At 43.6% G+C, this 15,988-nt stretch overlaps 1 long non-coding RNA gene across 2 annotated transcripts; it reads right to left on the reverse strand.

Annotated features, from left to right (window-relative positions):
- Positions 1-1,497: 1,497 nt before the first annotated feature.
- On the reverse strand, positions 1,498-15,345 carry LOC111721595. Of its 2 annotated transcripts, none has more exons than XR_004230627.1 (7): positions 14,123-15,345; positions 9,711-9,813; positions 7,315-7,505; positions 6,162-6,354; positions 4,550-4,628; positions 3,013-3,086; positions 1,498-2,297 (listed from the first exon to the last, which is right to left on the reverse strand). It is a non-coding gene; the product is annotated as an uncharacterized LOC111721595 (long non-coding RNA). The 2 variants fall into 2 exon arrangements; XR_004230626.1 differs by having other exon boundaries at positions 7,306-7,505.
- Between the last annotated feature and the right edge of the window lie 643 nt (positions 15,346-15,988).

Raw genomic sequence — 15,988 nt, forward strand, 5'->3', positions numbered from 1 at the left:
AGAGTGCCCGGTGAGATTCTAGACTTAGATGGCAAGCTCTGGACAAGTTAGAGAGTGTTTTTCACGTTCCAAAATCCTCAGAGAGCAAGCCATTGGTATGGGCAAGACTTGTTGTGATGCTGAGAATCTGTCCTGTGGCACAGGACAATGACAGGCAGTCTCAGTGATGGAGGCCAAGGGATGGTGATGAGAACACTTACTAGAGGCTCTCCCAGCAGCTAAGATGAAGAGTCTTACCTGACTGCTATTTCCAGGCTACACGAGGATTCTTCTAGACCCACCAAATGTCAGAGCTGGCAGCAGATCTGCCAAGTCCCTCATTTTACAGAAGGGGGAAATGTGGCCCCAGAGGGAAGGGACGGCTAGTTCCCACAAATCCCAGCACGTCAGAGCCCGAAGGGATCTCAAAGGCCACCTAATCTCACCTCCCCATTTCTTATCACCTGTAGGGGAAGGGAATTGTATCCAAGTCATGCAACTGAGCTGGGACTCATCTAACCTAGGTTCCCTGGCTTCAGTGCTCTCTGCGAGGATCTTGGGAATCTTCCCAAATAAACATTACTGTCTCCCCTGTAATCCATCTTCTATATAACTATGTCACTCACCTGTTCACCAACCTTCCAGGGCTTCTTATTAACAACACTCAAAGCAGAGCCAAGATCTCATTGTTTGCATCAGTCCACGCCATGCGACAGGGGTTCTTCCCCCTACCCCCAATACGGGGACCTTTCTTCAGTTGCTTATATTACATCACAAGGCTACCAGTGAGCTTGTCACGTATTCATATACCCGCGACTCTCACATTTTCAGTGAATTAGTTAACACCAGCATCCTTAGCTTTTCTCAAGCAAGACATTCTACCTCAGGATTCAGAGCATTCTCTTCCTCTGGGCTTCCCTCAAACCTCAGCTAAAAAAAATCCTCCTTTCTGGAGGAAGCTTGTCCAGAGCCCTCTTAATTCTAGTGCCCCTGCTCCCTGTCCTGTTGATTATTTCCAATTTACTCGTACAGAACTTGCCAGTACATAGTTACCTGCATCAATACTCCATAGCTCCCGAGAGCAGTGCCTTTGTAAAAGCTTGCTCACTGTCTACCTCTCTCAATTTAGGACAGAACAGAAGCTCCTTAAGGGAGTTTGTTTTCCAGTTTGTTTTTGTACCCCCCAGTACGTAGTAGTTAAGTGCCTGGCACCAAACAGGAGCTTAACAAATGTCCATTGAACTGAATTGTCCTGCAGAAATCAAGCTGAGCAAGTCCACCATGAGGGGCTTCCAGGGGCACACTTCTACCAATCCCACCTTTCTGTTCCCCACAAGCTTCGTTCCCACACAATTCCAAAGAAATCCTATCTGCTGTGGTGAGAATCCTCTCTAGGGGCCTAGCCTGGCTGGCACTGCCCAAAATAGCCTAGCTGGAAAGCTGGGAGGTGCTGACTACTCTAGCCCACTAATTCATGATCCCGGGCAAGTCCCTCCTTTGAGATTGGTATGACAGAGGAAGTGATAGGGCCAAGCACAAACTTCACTTGGGCAGTGAAACCTGAGCCAGAAGGCTATGGGCAGACCCTCTCCAGGCCATTAAGGGCTAATACCCCAAGAAATGTTTATGAATCACCTACTAAGTATTAGGCACTTCAGTTCAGGGGATGACTATTGTCCAGTTGTGTCACTTCAAGACCCCAGTTGGGGTTTTCTTGGCAAAGATTTGCCAAGTGATTGCCAGTTCCTTCTCCAGATCACTTTACAGATATAGGAACTGAAGCAAACGGGGCTAAGTGACTCATCCAGAGTCACACGGCTCTGATATGGGTAGTTCCCACAAATCCCAGCACGTCTGAAGGGATCTCAGAGGCCACCTAATGTAACCTCCCCATTAAAGCTGAAAAGGGTGGGAGAAGTCCAAACTTCGTGACACAAACTTAGCATGGACAGTTCTGCTCAGACAATGAATGGACCCTAGGCTAAGGGGTATGGTCCTCCTGAAGACTACAGCTCAGCTTAGCTAATCACCCTTGGTACTTTCTTATCCTTTGGTTCGCTTGGGGACGTGTGTGCGCGTCCAGGGGGTAGGGGCTCTCTCCAGAAGTGAAAAGTATGATTCCCCTGTCCCTGGTAGCTTGCAATATGAGAGCATACTCACATACTGACTCCCAAAGTGCCTTGATAGTGTTTGCAGCCGCCGCTTCGTTCCTCTCTGGTTAATCACATTTACCAAAAGGACATTAGATCTGGAGTCCGCAAATCTGGGTTCCAGTCCTGGCATTTTATCAGCTGTCTTCATGGGTGTGAAGGGCCTTCCTGTGGGGGAAGGATGTGAGAATTGTTGTGTCTGACTTCAGGGAGTATCCCCTAGAAGCCATGGAAAGTGGCTATTGTGGCACAATGCAAGGAGTACTAGATCTAATGGCAGAGGACCCGGGTTCAAATTCAGGCTGTTACGAGTTTGTTTAACTTTGATAAGGTTAACTTAACCTTGCTGTGGGACTTGGCTTCCTCATAGAGAAAATGTTGAGGCTGGACTAAATAGCATTCAAGCCCCATTGTAGCTCTGGATAGAGGATCCTCTAAATCCTATACAGAGAAGACAGCGTAGAGAGAAGATCTAGCAAGGCCTATTTCAGCTTGATTTATAAGGAGAAAGTATAGACTCGTTTTACTGATGAATAGGTAAACATTTTAAAATACAATTGTAGGGACAGCGGTAGGGACTGGAAATTATGATTTCACTGCTAAGGGAGCTCCCAGGTGTGTAAAATCCCTCTGCCAATGCAATGCCTTCTCTGTAGCTAAATAATTCTTATTACTATTAATAACTAACACTGAAATTTGTAAAGCACACCAGTTCATTTGAATTTCACAGCAACCCTGTGAGGCAGGTTTTAGAGATGAGGCAACTGAGGCTCAGAGAGGGCAAGTGATTTTCTCAGGCTCACAAAGCTAGTAAACATAGAGCAGGATATGAATTCAGGTGTCTGTAACTTCAAGGAAAGCATTCTGTTCAGTGTTACACTACCTCTTGAGATTACAGCAGTAGACCATGATTCACCAAGATCAAGTTGAATTTTCTCCAGGGAGGCAAAGAGCTTTCTGTTAGTAAAATAATTAAGACAATTAATCATATAAACAACAACAACCCCCCCACTCACACACACACACATCACCACCACCACATGATTATAATAGATAAAGAAAAGCCTGCAGTGGAATGCAGCATTCATTTCTGCTTTAAGACTTAAAAGCAGAAACATGAAAGGGTCCTTCTAAATTTAATTATCCAAAATAGAAAGTAAGCCTCCCAAGGGCAGGGACTATTGGATTTTTGTCCTTGGAGCCCCACCACTTAACACAGTGCCTGGCACATAGCTGCCTGGTGCTTATTTCATTGAAGTGAAGCAATCCCTTTGCAGCTGTTCTTGAAGACATCTCGGGAATGGGCTCCTCTTCTTCCCAGGGCAGCCCACTCCCCTCCATGAAGCAAGCTCCCACAGAGGAGCAGAACCACGTGACCAGCATTGTTCAGGCCGCAGCTGACTGGACCTCCTGCCCCGACTTTCCCAGTGCCGGGTCAGAGCTCCATACATATGGAAAGCATAAATTCACACAGAGGAATAAGCTATTCAGAACTGCAGGATTTCGTTCTGAAGCACACTTAAAAACGAAAATGTCTTTAGCCAGGAAAATACAGTGAGGGCACGATCGAAGGGTCAAGGATTGGGAGCCCCAAAGACACCAATCAAGCCTTTTCACTTGACAGAAGAGGGAGTTTGGCCCCAGATGCCGCAGCCATCAAGTCAGAGCTGGTACTAAAACTGAGGATTCCCTCACCCTTCTAATAATTTTCTCTTTCTACAGTACCAATGTCCCTGGTAAATGCCAATACTGCATGCCATACCCAGCTTCAGATTCTGCCTGTGCACTCCCTTGTTTTACTGCTCCTGGCATCTTAAATTCCAGTCTCATCATGCAAAGGTGCCAGGGAGCAGCCAGAATCTAGATGAAGGCCAGTGGCGACCCAGGTGGCAGACAGCCCAAAAGCAAGGTGACTCTTTGGACAATGCACTTCAACTTAATCCAACCAATAAGCATTCACTTAGCAATGTACTCGCACCAACCCCAACATGAAACTCTTCTTGCCATTGAAGGGATGACATTCATCTTTTGGGGGAGACACGTTATGTACGAGAATGGAGACACTCATGTTAATTTGAGGAGAAGGGAGAGAGAATGAACAATTAAGACAGACAGGAAAGGTTTCTCAAAGGAGATGGCTCAATGAGTCGACATTATTTCCCACTCCTTTGCTGATGGGTGGGGAAAACTGTATATATTAGAAAAATTATGTGATGTAAAAATAAAAGATGTCAATTAAAATTTTTTTCCATTGCAATAGGGAATATGATTTAGCAGTCACTTGAAGGATGAAGTGGTGAGGAGAGACAGTGGGAGGCTGGTCAGGCTATCATAAAAGTCTGGGTGAACAAGACTGGGGCCTTGCAGAGCACTTGAAAAAGAGAAAGAAAGATGGAGAGTTTAGGGAAACAATCACAAACCTTTATCTTTTGGCAGAGTCTCTGTACCATAAGTAGATCAGCTAATCAGTTCCTTAGTTTGTCTTGACTATTTTCATAGCTGTATGAAAGATGAAACAGAAGAGGAGAGAGGCCAGAGGCAGGAAGGCCAGTTAGAAGGCTTTGCCAATAATACAGGTCAGCAGTGCTGAGAGCTAGGGTAAGTGGACCACACAAATACAAAGCAAGGGATGGAGCCGAGGCACACTGGGGAGGTCGAAACACAAGATCTGACAACCGTGTGAGCATATGGGGGGAGAAGACATCGTGAAGGAGAAGAAAGGGGGGAAATTATTTTGAGCTCTCAATCTTGGATGACTGGAGGTTGATGGTATCATTAAAGGAGATGTGGGGAAGAAGAGAAGATGTATAAAAGGAAAATAAGGAGCTTAGTTTTGGACAGGTTAGGTTTGAGGTGGCTATTGAGACATTCAGGTCGATTTGTCATGATCAAACTGGATTTCCTTCAGGGATGCAAAGAGGTCATAAAAATAATTAGCACAATGAATCATATAAAACCCCCCAATGCGATAGCAATAGATAGAGAAGAGTCTACAAGGAAATGCAGTACAGGGTCAGAGATTCTGAGCTGGAGGTTTGGGAGAGTGATCAGAGCTCGATATATATATATTTAGGAAACAGCTGCAAAGGGGTTAATGATAGAGTCCAGGGTTCAAAAGAAATCATGAAGAGTGAGTGTAGAGAGATCAGAAGATTACCGGAGGAGCCCCATCTGAGAGGGCTGCTGGTACTGGAAGAGGACAATGAGGGAACTGAGGGGTGGTCAGGTTGTTCAGAAGTGTCGAGAAGGAAGGGGCTGCTCCATAGTGCCCAATGTGGCAGAGGATAAAGATTGAGAAAATGCCAGAGAATTTACCACTTAAAAGGGAACCTTTGGGAGAACAATTTTAACAGAATGGTGGCTTCAAAGTCAACTTCTGATCCCTTGTGAGTAACCTAAGGATAAAACACAATCTCCTCTGCTGGGCAGTTAAAAGCCAATTTCACGTTTTTCTTGCCAAACCCACTACTTACCTCTGTGCCTTTGCAGACTGTCCCCCAAATCTGGAATCGCCCCTTTTGGAATCCCCAGCTCCCTTCAAAGATGAACCCAAGTACCCTTAGGCATTCCTCATCTCCCCACCTCTTCTCCCCATTTCTGTTCTGTTTTAGATTTACTTATCTCCATGTTGTTTGCTCCTGAAGAATGTAGAATGTAAGCTCTTCAAGGACTATTTTCATTTTTAGCTTTGTATCTCCCCACACATACCTAGTATAGTTCCTGGTATTTAAAAAGTAAATGTGGAATTAAATTGAATCAAGGAAATGGAGGTTAGGAATGTAGACTATTCTTTCTAAGAAGGCAGTGAAAGGGAGGAAAGACATAGAAGATAAGCTTGAGGAATAGCAGGGGTTTTTTTTTTTTTAAGGAAGATTTGAACTTCTTTGTTGGCGAGGGAGGAGACTTTAGAAAGGGAGACACTAAGATGAGAGTGAGACAGAAGCTGACACACATGTAGGAAGTGAGAAGAGAGGCAGGGCCAGAGGCCAGGAGGCAATGGTGATCCTATAGGGCACAAGCGGAGGGGTTTACCTTTATAAGCAAGGGCCCTTTTTCCCCAGGCTGGAAGAAAGGAAGCAAAGTCAACAAGCAGCAAGGTTATTCTGTGAATTCCAGGCCAAGCCTGAGGTTGAGAGTACTGACTCGTGAGAGGGGGGACCCGCAGCCCTTTCCTTTCAAGGTCCTTTTTCTTACTCCTTTTCCTATTCCTGGCTTTGTCCTGGCCCTGCAAAGAGACAATAGTAAATATTGTTAGGATGAACTTTTCAAGGCTGAGCCAAATCATTCTGAGACTGACAAAGGGAGATGAATTTTCCTTTGCAGTCTCCTTACTTTGTCTTCAGACAGGAGAGTCTGTTTGTCTGCATCCAACACAGGCTTAAAACCAGTTTCAATCAATGTGCCAAGCCTATCCACTTTTACACAGGCCTGCTCTTACCTCCTGGGGGCTAGAGTACATGGAAATCTAGCCCTTGTACCTTGGGAAGGCAGTGAGGGATAGTGGGATAATACGAGCAAACTGGACCTGGAGTCAGAGGTGAGATTGGAACAAGGCCTTCCTGAGACTTTCTAGCTATGTGACCAAGTCCAGGTCACTCAGCTCTCTGAACCTCACTTGCCCCATCAGTAAAATGCAGATGCTACTACCTGTAGTGCCTACCTCATAGGTACTCCTTCTCTCATAAGGTTGTTGTGAGGAGCAAATAAGATAATGTAGACTTTAAAGTGATATGTACATGTTTGTCGCCATTTAAAGCAGTCTGGTAGAAATGAGGTAAATCAAGAGAAGCTTCAAATGAACACATGGTTATAGACATAAAGGGTGATATCATAATGAAATTATGCAGAGGGGAATAAAAAGTTCTCTGCCAAACAAAAGACAGGGAAGATCACAGAAGATAAACGGACAATCTTGATTATATAAAATTAAAGCTTCTGTACCAACAAAACGATGAAGTTAAGATTAGAAGAGAAACGGCTTCTCTGAGGGAGGTCCCAAGATATACAAGGAACTGATTTAAATTTCAAAGAATAAGAGGCGCCCCTCAATTGATAAATGCCCAAAGAATAAGAGCAGATCATTTTCTAAGGGAGAACTTCAAGCTATCAATAACTATATTTAAAGAAATGTTCAAATCACTAATAATTAGATCAATGGCAACTCTGAAATTCTTACTTCACACACCCATCGCATTGGCCGATGACAAAAAAAGGATGTTGGAGAGAGAAACGGAGAGAGCTCGGTGCTTGTGCCTCTTTCAGCCAGTCCTTCCTCATCATAATGGCAAACCACTGTTGTGAGACTGTCATTTTGCAAAGGAGTCAAACTTTCCATTACAATTGAAACTGTGGTTTGGGTCCAGAGGCTTTGGGTCCCTAGGAGAAGAATGAGATTTTTGAGAAGGTCTGAGCTGAAATCCTGTCAGTTACTGGCTATGGAATCCTGAGCAAGTCACTTCAACCAGGAAGAATCGCTTTCTTCAATCTGGTCTTTAGATCTCCAACTGTGGCTAACAAAATTGGGCGATTTGTAATTTCAGTAATAGATTCTGGATCTAGAGTCAAGCCTCACCTAAGGGCAAGGAATTTCTTTTAAATACTTTTCATTGTTTTAAGACACATTACAGTAGCTTTAAGTCCCTCCCACTTTAACTACCAGGACTCAGCCCTGAAACCCAGGGCTTTCACCAGATTTTGCCCTAAAAGGACCTCCTAGTCATTTCCTGGTCATTTCTAAGTCAAGCAACCTCTTCCCCTCCCTCCTCATTCCCAAACTCTCTCAGGGGTCTAATTTCCCCCCTTATAGAAAGCATGTCCCTGGAGGGCAGGGACCATCTAGCTTGTCTGCATTTGTAAGCCCTTAAATGCTTTTTCAGTCAATACAAATCCAGTTGGGTGAAAATGAAAGTAAATGGCCACAATTTAAAGTTAACTACCTCCACCCCCTCCACAGGTGGAATTCTGGGGAGACTGTGGCGGGGGATCCCTCCAGGAGTTCCCTAGTAAAAAGAAACTGGGGAGGATCTCATAATTTGCTCAGTAAATTGAGGGGTGAAAGTAATGGCCTAGGGGATGCTTAATTCCTCTGGCCAGTTGTTTACTTTTTAGCACTCACTTATCCTTCACTTCCAGTTGAATAGGAGTAAGCTAGGGGTGCAGTTGCCTATGACTCAGTGTCTTCTTAAGACAAGCCTCCAAAGGGATCTTCTGGGAAGACGGGGGAATTAGGAAACCAGGAGTCCATTCCTGGGTGGTTGACTGTGGATCCTAGGCTTGGAGTTGAAAGGGTTTTGCCCAAGATCACAGAGCCACTTAGTTGCAGAGCCCATATTTAATCAAGTCCTAAGCTCTTCCTACTCTTCTCATCCATAAAAAAAAAAAAAAAAAAAAAAAAAAAGGTGCTAACTCCTTCCCTCAAGATCATTATCAGAAAAACATGCTGAGGACTCTAAATCATCCTACCCTAGTGACTGACTTTGATTTTGTCCCAGATGAAGACCATAACAGAGGCTCTCCCTGACTGCCTGCAACAGTGGCCCAGTAGCTGGAGTTTCTATTCATTGAGAGGCACTTGGGCAGTTCTACTTTCCCTATTCTCCTTGATCTCAAGCTTAATTCAGTGTGAAGTGAATGTGTGCAGTCCAAATGGACTTTTATTCAGTTGGGGAAGGCCAGTTTCCTTTGTCCAGTTCCTTTTCCTACTCCCTTACTGGCCAGACTTTCACATTTGGCCACAGCCCCTCAAAGAAGGGTAAGAACTGGGGCTGGGGCTGGGGCTGGGCCTGGGAATTCACAGTACCACAAATATTCAGTTATCCATCTTGTCCAACCTACTACACCAGGGAAAGAACTCAGTAAGTGGTTATTTGACCTCTACCTGAAGACCTCCAAAGGGTGGGTGATTGCACTTTGGGATGGTTCCAATGGTTAGGAAGTATGCTTAATCTAAATTTGCCTCTTTTGCCCTTTGGGGACAAGCAAGACAGCCTAAAATCCCTTCTCCACAAAACTGTCCTGTAGTTATATGAAAAGCTAGCCACTCCCCTCTCCACCTCTTCCTCCAACTAGGTGACCCTTTACCATTATGGTTGTCTTGTCTGGACACTCCACCTCATCATCAGCTTCTCAAGAGGTGGGACCAAAGTCAATATTGAAGATGCAGTCAGCCCAAGAGTATCGCCTCCTTACTTTTACACCCAGCCTCTCCACTAAGCCCACAATCCCACAATCTCATTAGCATCAGAGCTGCTCAGGGCACCTTTTCTTTTTGCACCTATCTAGCTTTTCAAGAATGTACAATTTGGGAAGAAGGTCAATTATCTCTGGGGAAAGCTAAGGAGTGGGCCTGTTCTTTCCCCAGTGGAAATTCTAATTCTTTTTCATCTTGCCCCCAAGTTGGAGCCTGTCAAACCAAGATCCACTCTGCAAGACAGAATTTTGGGGATGGTAAAACCAAAAAAAATCTAGCTTGAGGAGTTCCTGGGACATTTTATCTTGAGTAGAGCAGAAGTTCATAATCTGGGGTTCATATACATATTTGAGGGACTCCATGAGACTGCACAGAAGAAAAAAAAATTTTACCTTCATTTTCACTAGCCTCTAAATTGAAATTCAGTCATTTTCTTCAATGATTTAAAAACATTTTTCTGAGAAAGGGTCCACAGGCTTCATGCTGCCAAAAGATCTGCAACACACAAGTTATGAACCTCAGTGGTACTAATTTGGAACCATGTCTGAAATGTCCCTGAACAATGCACACATACCCTTTGAACCAGGTAAACCCCTAATAGGCCTATATTCCAGAGACTGAAGAGAGAAAAGGAACCTTATATACCAAAATATTTATCACAGCTTTTTTTGGGGTGGCAGATAATTGGATATTGATGCAGTGCTCATCAATCAGGGAATGAACAAATTATGTGATGGAATACTACTGTGCTATAAGATATGACAAAATGGATAGTTTTAACCTCTATGAACTGATGAAGAGTGACATGGGCAGAACCAGTAGAACAATTTTGACAACGAAAGCAATATTGTAGAGAAAAATAACCTGGAAAGACTTGAAAACTCTGATAAATACCACAATAAACCAGGAGGTCAGAGCACTGAAGATGAAACACATCACTCACCTCCTGCCAGAGAGACAATGGTCTTAAAATGCAGAGAGGTGTCCACCTCTAGTCCTAGGATGTGAGAATGGTTTGCTGGACTATGGAAAATTATTATAATAGGCTTTGTTTTTGTTTAAGAGGAGGAAAATAGGGAGATTTTTTCGTTCAATAGGCATTTAGAAGGGCAGATTATAAAATAATTTTCCAGACCTTAAAAAGAAAAGAATTTATGGGATCACAGGTTTCGAGTTGGAAGTGTTTTTAAGGGCCCCCCCAACTCCCTTATTTTATAGATCAAGAAACTGAGGCCCAGCAAAGGGTGCTGTGTTTAATAAAGGCTAGTTGAATGGAATTAACCATGGAAATTGGGCATGACAAATTTATACTGAAGAACACCAAAAAGATAATTTCAAGTGTAATTTATCAGACCACATACAGTGTGTCATGTCTAGCAGATGCAGTTTTCTCATTACTAAGATTTACTATCTTCTGAGCTTATTAAAGACAGAGGCTTGAATCTTCTTTACCATGTGCATGTGTGCCTTGGAGGGGGGAAGGTCGAAGAAATTAAAACAAGGAGATCTCTCCAATCCAGGCAGTTTTGTGTCCGAGCCCTACCGGAACACCCGGTCCTCTTCCCCAAGTTCACGCTCTTTGATGTCAGCACTTCATCAATGCAGCCAGGAACAATGTTTTGTGGAGTAACACCACCCCTTCCCTGGAGGCAAAATTACCCTTGTTCCAGTTTCATGATTAACCACCAAAAGAGAAGAGAAAGAGATGGTATTTCTCTTGTCAGCTCTGCTGCAAATAACATAAATCCATTTAATTTCATTTAATAGGGTGGTATATTTTAAAATTCACTCATTCTGTGTACAAAAATAACCCCAAACGAGCTCTCCCCATGCTGCTTTGGATCCACCAGAAAACAAAGGCAGAGCTCTCAGCACCCCGCATGCCATCCTGGTCACACTCCAGCTAGTCAATGTCCTTTCTGAAATGTGACACCCCCTACCCCGACTAAACACATTGCATGGGTTTGCTGGTACTGGCTGCAGATGGGAATTAGGAGACTGGGCCTCAAATTCCATCTCTTTCCCTTGCCATGCAATCTCAGGGAGTCCTTTTCCCTCCTCATCTGTAAAAGGCGGGAGTCTGTTCGATGTTAGATGGCCTCAAAAGTCCCTTTGGGGCCTAAATCTATTGTTTTATGTCATTTGAAGAGAGCAGAGGATGGGACTCCCTCGTCTTGGACACGGTCTTGTTAATGTAATAAAGTTACATTAACTTTTTTGACTATCATATCATACTATTGATTGATAGGGGATAAAGGCCTCAGTTTTTTAAAAAACAAAAAGCAAAAAAAACAAACCAGCAGAAGAGGAAGACACATCTTCCTCATCTGGTACTTAGTCTTTCTTTATATCTTCAGAACTAAGCACAGTGCCTGGCACATAGTGAAGCCTTAGTGTTTGCTGGCGTTATTTTGTCAGCCAAACAAATGGTCAAGAATAAGTCAAGCCAAATAAATCCCCTCGTAAAACAGAAGCAACAAAGTAAGTCATTCTGCTTTCTAAATCCATCGTGTCGGTCAAGAGGTAGGTGGCAGGCTTGGAATCCTGTTGGTCACTGCACTGAATGAGAGTTGTAAAATCTTTGAAAGTCTTTTTATCTTTGCCTTTATGCTGTTACTATATAGACTGAACTCCCAGTACTGCTCACTTTAGTCTGAATCCATCTTCCCAGATTTTTCTGAAAGTCTGTTTCATCATTTCTTACAGCACAATAATCTTGCATTACACTCAACACACCATAATTTGTTCAGCTATTCCCCAATTGATGGCTACCCTCTTTGTTTCCAGTTCTTCACTGCAACAAATTTGCTGCTATAAATATTTTTGTACATAGAAGACCTTTTCCTCTCTCTTTGAGGGCACAGACCTAGTAGGTATATCACTGGATCAGAGTATGTGCAGTTTAGTGGCTTTTGGGGCATAGTTTCAAATCATTTTTCCTAATGGCTAGTGTGCTCATTTTCTTTCAGGCCCTCCAACAACTCATTTTCCTTTTTTGCCATCTTTGTCCAGCTGGTAGGTGTGTGATAGAATGCCAGAGTTTTCAAAATGGGCACTTGTCTAATTATTAGTGACTTGGAGTATTTTTCCATGTTTGTTGATAGCTTCTATTTTTTTTCTTTAAGACTTGCCTGTTAAAATCCTTTCACCATTTCTATACTTACATACTTCTCCTTTACCTGAAGCTGTGCTTTATTTATCTTGACCATATCAGACCTTGATTAGAGAAAACTTGCTGCAAAGATTTTTTTTCTTCCAATTAACTGTTTCACTTCTCATTTTCACGGCATGATTTTTTTAAAATTATTTTTTATTTTAACTTGAAAAACACCCACCAAAATGGGTGTCCAAATATACAACTAATAGAAAAAGTGGATGCTGTGTGAAACTCTGATTACAAAAAACTTGTTTTTTTTTATGTACATAATAAATTCAAAATATGTATCAAAGCTGCCCCGTTTGTGATTCCTTCCTTCCATTTTCCTCTGAGCATTAAAAAAAAAATGCTTCAGTAACCTTCTTTCCCCCTTCTGCTTTTCTTTTTGCGGGGGGGCAGGGGTGGGAGAGCAAAACATTCCTAATTCCCCTTTCCTCCTCCCTTTGAAAAACAAAAAAAGAAAAACTGCTTTTAACAAATGTGCAGAGTGAAGCAATACACACAATTCCCCAATGGTTCTATCTGAAAATGGATATTTTCCACTTCATGTTGAGTGTATGAGTTCTGTCAGGAGGTGAGCAGCATGCCTTATCAAGTCCTCATGGTAATTTCTTTGATCAGAGTTCTGAAGTCTTTCAGAGCTGTTTGTCTTTATAATGCCACTATGTTCTCCTAGTTTGGCTCCCTTCACTTTGAACCAGTTTGTTCAAATTTCCCTTCATCATTTCTTGCTCCATCACACATATCCGCCAGTTTGCTTCCAGCCATTTCCCACTGATGGACACCCCTTTAGCTTTCAGTCCTTTGCCACCCCAAAAAGAACTGCTCTAAACACCGTTAGACATACGGGTCCTTGTCCTCTTTCTCGGAGGGTCCGGGCCTTGTGGTATTGCTGAGTCAAAGGATATGCGGTTAAGCAACGGGGGAGAAAGGGGAGTGGTGGGCATCATTCCAAATTGCTTTCCCAAATGGCTGGACCAATTCCCATTTCCATAACAGTGTATCTGCATGGTTGTTTTCCGTCAACCCATCGAACATCCTCTTTTGCCATCTTTGATAATGTGATGGGTGGAAGGTGGACCCTGAGTTTTTTCAAATTTGCACTTTCCTGAATTTGAGCATTTCCCCTCCTCCCCCCATATGGCTACTGATAGCCTAGATTTCTTCCTTAGAAAAACTTTCTTCATAGACTTTGACTTACTAGGAAGGGCTTTGTATTCTGCTGAATTCGGATCAATTCCTTAGTTAACCGTGACTCCCCTGGCCCCTCCACTGCCTGAGAGCCAGCTTTATTACATTCCACCCACCCTAGGGTTCTCCAATATCCTGAAGAGGTCTAGGGGGGGCCGGGGGGGGGGAAGGCAAGAGAGAGAAGGAGATATCTGGTTTCTCTGACACTAATTCAAGCTCCAAAGTTTTCGGGTTCCTTCCTTTTAGCTACTTAACAGTCAGAAAGCATAAACGAGCTCCGCCAACACCCAGAGGCTACAATCCTCCCCTCGTACCCTCAGGCTCTCGGGGGAGGAGGGCAAATGGGTTCTCCGCCTATGAAGTTCCCATTTGGCAGCAGTCCACCGAATTCCAAGGCCAACCTCCCCACCCCCCACCATCCTTTGTGTCCGGGCACCCTGGCTTGTCGGGGCTTACCTGCTGGGCTGGCGGGGCGCTGTTCGTTCCGGAATCCTGCCTCCAAGCTCACGGGCTCTCGGGAGTCCACTGCCCGCACCTAGAACTGAAAAGGACGAATGAAACAGAAAAAGGCCGGATTCTGAGGACCATGAGGCCTAGAACGGCCGATCACGGGGCCTGAACTGGCCGGTCACGGGGCCTGTACGGGACGCTCACGGGGCCCAGAAGGGAGGGTCACGTGTCCAAGCCGTGGCGGGATAGGCCAGTCCAGTCGTCACTTCAGGGCCGCTGCCGGAAGGAGATAGCGCGCCACTGTCTACGTGTGACACTGTCCCCGTCCATTAGTGGTCAAGACGCAGGCTGTTCCGCTTACGTAGCCAATGGGAAGAGGCGCTTCCCGCTCACGTGGTAGGGGAATGGAGAATGTCCTCTCCTAGACATAAGGCGCTGGCATTTCGAAAAGAAGTGGGTGCCTCCATTTTAGGTGGTGTGTGTGTTACTCTCACGTCCCAGTCTGTCTCTGCCTTTGTTTCTGTTTCTGTCTCTGTCTCGCTCTGCCTCTGGCAATATAGAAGACGTAGTATATTCATTTACATGTATAATATATGGGTGTATATGTGATACGGGTGTTTAGATGACGTAGGACCTTTATCAGATAATTGTACGCCTCCTATCTGGCCACGAACTCTTCCCCTATCCGTGACAGTGAAAAAGGTTTTCTTCCTTACTCCTCTCGTTAGTTTATGATGTGGCCATTATGGTGACTGGAGTGTGAGGTCTAGCTCTAAATCTAATTTCTGTCAGACTTTTTCAGTTTGTCCAGCACTTTTTGTTGAACGGTGGGTCTGTGCTCCGGTAGCTGTGGACATTGAGACCCCTTACCACTTTTTTTCCACTATTTCTCTTGAGAATGTCGACTTTTTCCTCCCTTGGGAGACATTTGTTATACCTTCCAAACAGCCAGTGTATTATTTTTGCCCCCTGAATCCTCCTCTCTTCCAAACTTCCTGATTTTTGTTGAATGCACCACCATCCATCTTCCCAGTGTCTCAGATTCATAATCTCACAGTTATTCTGGAATCCTCTCTCCCTCCCTCCCAGTATCCAATCACTTGCCAAACCTTGCTTTTTCTACTAATTTTTTTTTAACTTTTACCACACTTATTGCATTTGTCACTTTTCTTTATTCATACATTTATCACTTTAATTCAGGCCCTCATCATCTGTATTCTTAGAATATCTCCCCCCCCCCCCCATAATTGGTCTCCCTTGTCTCAAATCTCCCCAATGCAGTCTATCCTCACTGCTACCATAGTAATTTTCCTTAAGCACAGATCTGACCATGTGACTCCCTTGGTTTACTGGAACAAGCCCAGTGTGCCCCCCCCCCACCTGTAAGTTAAAATATAAACTGGTTGTTTAACTTTTAAAGCCATATGCAACCTATTTTTCTAGCCTTCTTGAGACATAACTTCCCCCTTTGAATTCTGTACTCCTTGCCAGTAAGGATTGTCTCATTCTTTGTACAAGTCGCCTAGCTGAATGTCTGAGGCTTAGTAGCCACTTAATAAATACTTGATGATTAATATTGGAATTAATTGTTCTTTGAATATTTCATAGAATTCACTCATAAATCCATCTAGTTCTGGAGTTTGGGGGAATTCATTTATGGTCTGTTCAATTAATTTATAAAAGATTGGTTCATTGAAAGTCTATTCTATTAATTTGGATACTTTATATTAGTAACTTTTCCCTTAAATTGTCCAAATTAAATTAAATTTTGTTGGCATATATAATCTGGAAAATAGTTTCTAATCCTTTCATTTGTTTCTTCATCATTTGTTCTGAGTTCTGCTTTTTCACTTTTTCTGCTGGCAAAATTGC

This window comes from Sarcophilus harrisii, chromosome X (assembly GCF_902635505.1).
Source record: "Sarcophilus harrisii chromosome X, mSarHar1.11, whole genome shotgun sequence".
Taxonomy (NCBI): domain Eukaryota; kingdom Metazoa; phylum Chordata; class Mammalia; order Dasyuromorphia; family Dasyuridae; genus Sarcophilus; species Sarcophilus harrisii.